Source organism: Oncorhynchus nerka, linkage group LG19 (genome assembly GCF_034236695.1).
Source record: "Oncorhynchus nerka isolate Pitt River linkage group LG19, Oner_Uvic_2.0, whole genome shotgun sequence".
Taxonomy (NCBI): Eukaryota; Metazoa; Chordata; class Actinopteri; order Salmoniformes; family Salmonidae; genus Oncorhynchus; species Oncorhynchus nerka.
Genome location: NC_088414.1, coordinates 16581083 through 16591644, shown reverse-complemented (window position 1 = coordinate 16591644; position 10562 = coordinate 16581083). Strand labels below are relative to the sequence as shown.

Here is a 10562-nt window from a genome sequence, read left to right as displayed (position 1 = left end):
GGTGTATTATGGGTGTGCGTGAGTGGAGGCTAACTTGTGTCCCTAGAAGGCCAGCTAGCCATGCCTCTAAATGTTTTTCAAAAAATACTTTCATTGAGAATGAGACATGATCTCCATCCTGATGATGCTGACAATCATGTTTGGATTTGTTTTCCGAGGCTCCCTTCAAAGTAATCAATCTCGCCTGGAGCTGAACACATCTGATAAAGCATTTAAAAAATATGTTTTCAGAAACAAGTGTTTTGAATAAGCAGTACAAAACTGTATACACTTATAAAACCTAATTCGCAACATGTCATCCCTAATAGGTACTTAAAAATGGTGGCACGATCATGTTACCTGAACTTTTGACCCTTTTGTGTTTTAGCCATCAAGTCCAGGCCATTTCCTCACGTAGAATTGGAATATATATATATATATATATATATATACACTATGACATATTCAAAAAATATAGTAATAAATATTTTTTTTAAATCTGTTTGTGAGAGCATGACTGTATTGAGGCAATAAAAAATGTCCATGGGAAAATGAAATGGCTGCTCACATCCAAACTCCACTTAGTTTGCATCTCTCCATCACGAAGATCCTTGGAAATGGTCCAACATACTGTGAGGCCTTTCCTGCTCGGCTGTGCAATTGAGCCCGACGCTTATAGTAAGTGCTTGATATAGTGGAGAACTCTCAATATAAGGTCTTTAGTACTTTGGGTAGAGGACCCTGAAGATCTGGCAGTCCACTTTCTTGGTTGCCAGCCACTTCCCACACAGGAAGATGGTGATGTCATTGGCCGTGTTGGTGACCTCCACACAGTCCAGCTGGGACTGAGTCCAGCAGGAAGCGGTCCGTCTGGCCACGCTCAAACAGGTCGCGGGACTTCTGCCGCAGCAGTTGGAACCATAGATGCTAATGAAGACGTTGGCATCGGTGCCCACCCCCTTCTCGTTGCTCGTGATAATATCGTACTTGATGCTTACCAGTCTCCGGGCCTTGCTTGCGAAGCTCTCAGTGGTCTTGGTCACAAACTCGTCCCTCTTCAGGTCATTGCTGATTAATAGGATCCTGGAAAGGAGTGATTCTCTCTTCCACAAGATGGAGAACTTGTGAGTTTCCACACAATATATTTCTAGCAGCAGGGTTTTGTACCCTACCGAATAAGCACCAGATGGTTGATATATAGTACATGGGTTCAGGCTAGGGGTCATTCACCTGTTGTTTAGCTCTTTCTCTATGACGACGACCTCCACATGCCAGAATGCCTCTCCTTTCACCTCCTTCCCATACTTGGCAGTGTAGCCCAGGCAGATGCCAGCAATGTCACCCAGCTGTTTGGAGAACTTCCTCTGAATGAAAATAAGACCCATTGCGCGAAAAGCAGTAAAGAATATTACAAGCTTCATTAAATACGTTTTGCAAAGATTTGATCTGAAACAAATAGGTGTGGATTAGATTTTATGAGCTCTTTTCATGCCTGGCGATGTCTATCGAGTTTATTACTACTAGTGATTGAATTCCATAAGAGCAGAGTATACTGTTGAGAGGCCTGACTCATCAGTCTGTAAAAGAGCTCTTATTGCCAACTGAGATCATTCTAAGCCTGGCTGGCATAACAGAAAAAAAAAGAGAAAACCCTCCAACCCAATCATTTCTGCTTATTCTTTACATAAACACAAGCCCAAGAGCAGCGTACCGCAATAACCTCTTTTTCTTTGAGTTCTCCATCACAATTTATTTTGATTGCCCCTTCTTCCCCTCCAGTGAGATCTAGATGGTCTCTGCGTCCTCTGTGTCCACCATGGTGGTAATAATTTCATATTCTTTCAAACAAAAGTACAGACACAATGCGTTAGCTTGGACCGAATTCTCTTGAACAGTCCATTAGGCAAACGTAGGTCATTAGTACAGTCAGTGTCCAGCCCTTGCATAACCCCAATGTTGGACATTTTTGTTGCAGACCTGATTCAACTAATCAAGGGCTTAGAAGGCTAGGACAAAAATGTGAAACTGGGGTTATGTGAGGACAGGATTGCAATAGGATAGGATTCAAAGTAGATTACAGTACACTATAGTAATTTCATCATGATCTGATTGGAACACTGTAAATACAAGAGCCAGGAATTCTTCCTGACTGCATATTCTTACCAGGATAAATGCTTGGCCCTACTAAAGAGAACTCAGGCTTGTGTGCAACTGATCTTACAGGTCTTCTCGTTGAGGTCTATGATGCCGTTGTTGGCGCAGGCCAACTCCCTCGTGATCTGACCGTCGTCCTCATTCTTGGCCAAAGAGCGGTCTCATGGGAAACGGAACGTCTTGTCCAGGGCCTCATCTTTTACATCAATGTATTCTATGTGCTACCCTGGAGCAGGCCCTGATCATGACATATCAGTAGAGTATGAAACAACTGACAGGGTATGAAATAGACAGGCGTGATAAACAATATATCATAAAAACGACCTAGTTCACAGTCGGTGCATAAATACACAATGCAGATTTAGGTACGGAGGGAAGGGCGTACAGCTCCCTGCCCATCCAGCACCTCTATACCAGGTAGTTTTACAGGAAGTCCCTAAACATTGTCAAAGACTCCAGCCACCCAAGTCATAGACTGTTCTCTCCGCTACCGTACGGCCAGTGGTACAGATGCACCAAGTCTGGAACCAACAGGACCCTGAACAGCTTCTACCCCCAAGCCATAAGACTGCTAAATAGTTAGTCCGGGTAACTATTAGTTAACTATTTAACTATCTGCATTGACCCTTTTTGTACTAACTCTTTTGACTCATAACATATGCTGCTGCTACTGTTTTATCTATCCTGTTGCCTAGTCACAGTATCCCTACCTACTGTATAGGTACATATCTACCTCAATTACCTCGTACCCCTGGACATTGACTCGGTACTGGTGCCCTGTGTACAGTGGGGCAAAAAAGTATTTAGTCAGCCACCAATTGTGCAAGTTCTCCCACTTAAAAAGATGAGAGAGGCCTGTAATTTTCACCATAGGTACACTTTAACTATGAAAGACAAAATGAGAAAAAAAATCAAGAAAATCACATTGTAGGATTTTTAATGAATTTATTTGCAAATTATGGTGGAAAATAAGTATTTGGTCACCTACAAACAAGCAAGATTTCTGGCTCTCACAGACCTGTAACTTCTTCTTTAAGAGGCTCCTCTGTCCTCCACTCGTTACCTGTATTAATGGCATCTGTTTGAACTTGTTATCAGTATAAAAGACACCTGTCCACAACCTCAAACAGTCACACTCCAAACTGCACTATGGCCAAGACCAAAGAGCTGTCAAAGAACACCAGAAACAAAATTGTAGACCTGCATAAGGCTGGGAAGACTGAATCTGCAATAGGTAAGCAGCTTGGTGAGCAAAAAATCCCAGAACCACACGGGGGGACCTAGTTAATGACCTGCAGAGAGCTGGGACCAAAGTAACAAAGCCTACCATCAGTAACACACTACGCCGCCAGGGACTCAAATCCTTCAGTGCCAGACGTGTCCGCCAGTGCCAGTACATGTCCAGGCCCGTCTGAAGTTTGCTAGAGAGCATTTGGATGATCCAGAAGAAGATTGGGAGAATGTCATATAGTCAGATGAAACCAAAATATAACTTTTTGGTAAAAACTCAACTCGTTGTGTTTGGAGGACAAAGAATGCTGAGTTGCATCCAAAGAACACCATACCTACTGTGAAGCATGGGGGTGGAAACATCATGCTTTAGGGTTGTTTTTCTGCAAAGGGACCAGGACGACTGATCCGTGTAAAGGAAAGAATGAATGGGACCATGTATCGTGAGATTTTGAGTGAAAACCTTCTTCCATCAGCAAGGGCATTGAAGATGAAACGTGGCTGGGTCTTTCAGCCTGACAATGATCCCAAACACACCGCCCGGGCAACGAAGGAGTGGCTTCGTAAGAAGCATTTCAAGGTCCTGGAGTGGCCTAGCCAGTCTCCAGATCTCAACCCCATAGAAAATCTTTGGAGGGAGTTGAAAGTTCATGTTGCCCAGCAACAGCCCCGAAACATCACTGCTCTAGAGGAGATCTGCATGGAGGAATGGGCCAAAATACCAGCAACAGTGTGTGAAAACCTTGTGAAGACTTACTGAAAACGTTTGACCTCTGTCATTGCCAACAAAGGGTATATAACAAAGTATTGAGATAAACTTTTGTTATTGACCAAATACTTATTTTCCACCATAATTTGCTAATTAATTAATAAAAAATCCTACAATGTGATTTTCTGGATTTTTTTTCTCATTTTGTCTGTCATAGTTGAAGTGTATCTATGATGACAATTTACAGGCCTCTCTCATCTTTTTAAGTGGGAGAACTTGCACAATTGGTGGCTGACTAAATACTTTTTTGCCCCACTGTATATAGCCAAATTATTGTTATTCATTGTGTATTTATTCCTTGTGTGATTATTTTTCTATTATTTCTCTCTTTTTCTTTCTGCTTTGTTGAGAAGGGCCCCGTAAGTAAGCATTTCACTGTTCGTCTACACTTGTTGTTGTTTACGAGGCATGTGACAAATAACATTTGATTTGATAGAACCAATAGGTATGCAGGTTTCTTATTTTGACTTGTTCACTGTGATTGCAATTGGCTCCCCTCCCGGTCATGGCATCATATTCCTGATGACTTATTGGCTGACCTGAGTTGTCGTGTCACACCCGGACCTTGGAGAGCTCCCCGATGCGGAGCACATCAGGGAAATGGATCACATCAGTCTGCTTGTGATCAAACTTGTTGGATTTCAGAGCCAAGGTCCCAGTGTCACAGCTCTCCCTAAACACAATGATCCTCATGTTGGCGTCAGTGACTGCGCCTGTGGAGAGAGAGGGAGGAGAGTCAGCAACTTCTATGAAAAGCTGCAGTGATTTTGTGGCTGACTGGGCTCCGAACCCGGGTCTCATGGGACTGTGTTAACCCTCTGAGTTTAAGGCCATGCAAACTGAATCCCCTTTGTTGTACTTTTACAAACCTAAATGCCTGCTTTTTAAATGCTCAACTTACCATCAGCTGAAACTACAGCCTTCATAAAAATCTATTTATTATAACCATTCCCCGTCGCCAGACGATAACACAGATTATATAATCCTAATTTCACCCCAAAGGTCTCTGTAAACCTTCCCCATTAGCCACTAACATTCTGCCTTTCAAGACATCACTTCACCATCTGTCAGACATCCTTGAAAATGTATAAAATCACTAAAATATTTACTTCCATAGACTGCCTTTCAAATAGTCCCCTATTAACAACTAACCAACTACCTTATCAAATTAAATCCCTGTTTCCTCTGAGTCACATGTGACTCATGTGCTTGCATGTTTGTGTGTGTGTACATCAAGTCTTTAACTTGTGTGCACGTGAATGCCCGTGTGTGTGTGTGTGTGTCTGTGTGTAATGTTGAGATGGAGGTTAGTGATTCTCTGATTCCCCCCCCCCCCCCCCCTGTAACAAACATCCCAGCTAGTTAGGAACAGGACTTAAGCTGGATCTGGGCCAGTGTATAATAAATGGTGTTGATTTGCAGTGAAAGATAGAGAGTGAGGGACACTGTGATTACAGAAAATTGATGTAAATGTGGTGCAGGGAACTACGATAATGACTAGGCTTTAGTTCAGTGGAATAATGTAGTCTTGAGATTGATACCTGGGCCTGTATTCATAAAGTGAGGATTGCTTTTCTAAGATCAGGTCCCCCCCTGCCCATTTATTATAATCTAAAAGGCAAAAACGATCCTAGATCAGTATGTTTTACTCTAAGACGCTTTATGAATACAGGCCCTGGTTAGTCACATGAACATGGACTTCAATGAGGACTGTAAGAATGTGTTGTTTGTCTGACCCACCTCCGATGTCGCTGGTCTTAACCTGGATAATGTAGGTGGTGCTCTCCACCATCTCCTCCTCTTCCACCACGGCAGTCATCTCACATGTCATGGTCCTCTTGTGAACTGTGTGCCATTCCTCACAGGTGAACTCCGACACATTCTCTGTGGTCAGGTTATGCATGGTAATCTGTGGGAAATTATAATTCATAAATTATCAATTAGTCGAAGTCATTAACCCTTATTTGACTAGGTGTGAGGTAAGGTGGCTGACACATTGACCAATTCGTCACAGCAACAACCTTTTCAGAAATTTAGAGTGCATTTTTAAGTGGATTTGCATATTAAAGTGAATGGGAGCCTTTACAACTGCTGTTATTATATTAGGATAAAGCATCAATCAAATCTACGTTGTCAGGATAAGGCAATACCTGTGTACAGGACTAATCTGAAGGACAATACCAGACAAACATCAACAAAGATCAACCATAATCCATAGTGGTAAAATGCAAAAAATATAAATACAGTCAGGTCCATAATTATTGGCACCCTTGATAAATATGAGCAAAAAAGACTGCATAAAATAAATACAAATACTGAGCTATATTGTATGCAAAGAAATTTACATTTTATTATTTTATACTAATACAATTTCTCAGAGAAATAGATTTGGTTTAACAAGCAATTTAAAAAAATATCTCATACAGATAGGGGTTAAAATTGTTGGCACTCCTGTTTTTAATACTCTTAGCACCCTCCCTTTGCAAGGTTAACAACACAGCCTTTTTCTAAAATATTTTATGAGATTGGAAAACACTTTGGGAGAGATCTTAGACCATTCTTCCATACAGAATCTTCCCAGATCCTTGATATCCTTAGTCTGCTCTTACATTCAAACCACAGGTTTTCAATGGGTCAAGTCGGGAGACTGAGATGGCCATTGAAAAATGTAGATTTTGTGGTAAATTAATAATTTATTTCTATGGATTTTTATTAATGCTTGGGGTTATTGTCTTGCTGGAAGATCCACTTGCTGCCAAGTATCAGCCTCCTGGCAGAGGTAACCAGTTTTTTTGCTGAAATGTCCTGGTACTTGGTAATGTTCATGATGCTGTTGACCTTAACAAGGGCCCCAGGAATAGTTGAAGCAAAATAGCCCCATAACATCAAAGATCCACCACCATATTTTACCATAGATTTGAGGTACTTTTCTGCATAGTCTTCTGATTTTCAATATAGTTTCCTCCGAAACCAGAAACTGTTAATAACCACAAAATGGTTTGAATGTAAGAGTCCATGAGAGCAGTCAGAAGATAAAAAGGATCTGGAAAGATTCTGTATGGAAGAATGGTCTAAGCTCTCTCCCAAAGTGTTTTCCAATCACATAAAACGTTTTCGAAAAAGGCTGTGTCGTTATCCTCGCAGGGGGAGAGTGCTAGAATATTGAAAAGAGGGGTGCCAATAATTTTGACCCCAATTCTTTGAGATTTTTCTGCATTTCTTGTTAAACAAAATATTTGTCTCTGGGCAATTGTATTACTATAAAATAACATAATTTCCCACCTTTTTGGAGCATACAATATAGCTCAGTATTTGTATTATTTATTTTATTGTCTTTTTGCTCATATTTATCAAGGCTGCCAATAATGATGGACCTGACAGTATATGTCAATACTGTGCATTATGAGCATATCCCTCTTCCCCCCAGTGTGTTTGACCACTTGTCATAGACAGGGTGTAACTGTAGAAAGTACCCTACTGTAAAAACCCAAGGCTCCGGTAGCCCAACCTTCATTAACTACCATCAATATATTCATTTGAGTGAGATTAGCATGCTGGCTGTGTGCCCAGTTCACTGCAGTGGCCATTTGAATAAACAGGCACGGTGTGTGTAATCCATAACGTTAGCACACATCTGTTTGGGATGCTGTACAGCTACTGGGTCAGTCCAAGGACATGGCCCAGCCACAGACCGACACGACTGGGTATGAGCCTTGCCTGCTAGTGTTTCTCTAGTCTACAGGCAGGCTGGGTGATATGGAAAGACATGGAGGGGTTGTTACTGCATAGGAAATGCCTGTGGTAAGGTAAAGTCTTGGCATCGAAGTGAATTTGGGGCCAACGTTCATATTGTTCTGACAGGGGGAAGCCATCTGCCAGTTCAATATTGACCGTCAAATAGAACTGGAACACAATTATGTCTCAATGAGAAACCTCAAAATGTAGGAGAAAATCTGTAATGTTTCCTGGAGGTGTGTGAGGGGGGTGGTTCAGAATTGTTGTATTGCAATTCTTAGTGCATGTACTACTTCTGTCAACAACAAATACATATCACAACTAATTGGTATGGTAATACATTGAGACAATTAACAATGCCCCTGTGATGTCACATCATAAAATATCAAGGAAGGTGAGTGTGTCATATATTTCATGACAGGATTATACAATACAATTCAACTTTGTCCAATGTCTTTTTGCTGTCTTGTGTTATTCACAACCCCCTTGACACCACATAAAACAGTAAAACATTGGGATAAAGCATTGTGCTTCTGCTATTGCTTATTACTGAGCCTGTGTCTGTCTGTGTCTGGGGAGAACAGATTCAGCCCAGTATCTGAAGCCTGCCTGCTCCAACCCCACACTGACTGAAATGGGTCAATACACTCATGTGCCATTCAATGATGTTCACCCCAGACGAACTCTTACCCCTACCGTGCAGAGCTGTGTGAGTGTGTCTGTCTGGTGTGTTTGGCTGAAATATGCAGTGACCTATCGCCTGCAGGTAGAGATCAGTGTGTGTGTGTGTGTGTTTGTGTGTGAGAGAGAGAGAGAGAGAGAGAGAGAGAGAGAGAGAGAGAGAGAGAAAGAAAGAGAAAGAGCAAGTGTGAGAGAAAAAGTCAGAGGGATGTTGGGGATTGAGCAATCCTGTGACCTAAGACTTAGGGCTCGATTAAATCCGTAGCACTGAAGACCTGTGCTACAGCGCAATACAAAAATCCAAATGTAAAGGCAATGTTCCTGCGTTAGTGGAGGCTGCAATCACGATTCGCCCAAACGCTGCATATGTCAGCTCAATCAGAAATTACTTATAAAATGTAAATCGCGCTATAGTGCTGAACTTCAGCGATACGGATTGAATCGAGCCCTTACAGACATCAACCCATGTCTCTCCCTTTCTCTCTCACGTGCGTTGGGCACTTAGTTAATAACACCTGTTATTATCGTATGACTTAAATGTAAATGTAAATGGTTACTATCATTCATATTCCATTCACTACATGGCCAAATTAGTGGATTTGGCTATTTCAGCCACACGCGTTGCTGATAGGTGTATAAAATCGAAAAACATTGGCAATAGAATGGCCCATACTGAAGAGCTCAGTGACTTTCAACGTGGCACCGTCATAGGATGCCACCTTTCAAACAAGTCAGTTTGTCAAATTTCTGCCCTGCTATAGCTGGAAACGCGTTCCCAGGAGTGATGAATCATGCTTCACCATCTGGCAGTCCGACGGACAAATCTGGGTTTAGCAGTTGCCAGGAGAATGCTACCTGCCCAAATGCATAGTGCCAACTGTAAAGTTTGGTGGAGGAGGAATAATGGTCTGGGTAATGTTTTTCATGGTTTGGGCTAGGCCCGTTAGTTCCAGTGAAGGGAAATCTTAACGCTATAGCATACAATTACATTATAGACGATTTTGTGCTTCCAACTTTGTGGCAACAGTTTGGGGAAGGCTCTTTCCTGTTTCAGCATGACAATACCCCTGTGCAGAAAGCGAGGTCCATACAGAAATTGTCTGTCAAGATCGGTGTAGAAGAACTTGACTGGCCTGCACAGAGCCCTGACCTCAACCCCATCGAACACCTTTGGGATGAATTGGAACGCCGACTGCGAGCCAGGCCTAATTGCCCAACATCAGTACCCGACCTCACTAATGCTCATGGCTGTATGGAAGCAACTCCCCACAGCAATGTTCCAACTAGAGGTCGACCGATTAATCGACATGGACGATTAATTAGGGACGATTTCAAGTTTTCATAACAATTGGTAATCAGCATTTTTGGATGCCGATTATGGCTGATTACATTGAACTCCACGAGGAGACTGCGTGGCAGGCTGACCACCTGTAACAGGTTACGCGAGTGCAGCAAGGAGCCAAGGTAAGTTGCTAGCTAGCATTAAACTTATCTTATAAAAAACAATCAATCAAGCTTAACATAATCACTAGTTAACTACACATGGTTGATGATATTACTAGTTTAACTAGCTTATCCTGCGTTGCAAATAATCAATGCGGTGCCTGTTAATTTATCATCGAATCACAGCCTACTTCACCAAACGGGTGATGATTTAACAAGCGCTTTCACGAAAAAAGCACTGTCGTTGAACCAATGTACCTAACCATAAACATCAATGCCGTTCTTAAAATCAATACGCAAGTATATGTTTTTAAACCTCCATATTTAGTGAAAATAAATTCTTGTTAGCAGGCAATATTAACTAGCGGAATTGTGTCACTGCTCTTGCGTTCTGTGCAAGCAGAGTCAGGGTATATGCAGCAGTTTGGGCCGCCTGGCTCGTTGCGAACTGTGTGAAGACCATTTCTTCCTAACAAAGACCGTAATTATAATTGCCAGAATTTTACATAATTATGACATAACATTGAAGGTTGTGCAATGTAACAGCAATATTTAGACTTAGAGCGGTTCC

The 10562-nt window shown here is 41.9% G+C and overlaps 1 pseudogene; it reads right to left on the bottom strand.

The window, feature by feature from the left end:
* Positions 1-698: 698 nt before the first annotated feature.
* Positions 699-10562, bottom strand: part of LOC115146900 (lipoxygenase homology domain-containing protein 1-like) — a 28782-nt pseudogene continuing 18918 nt past the window's right edge.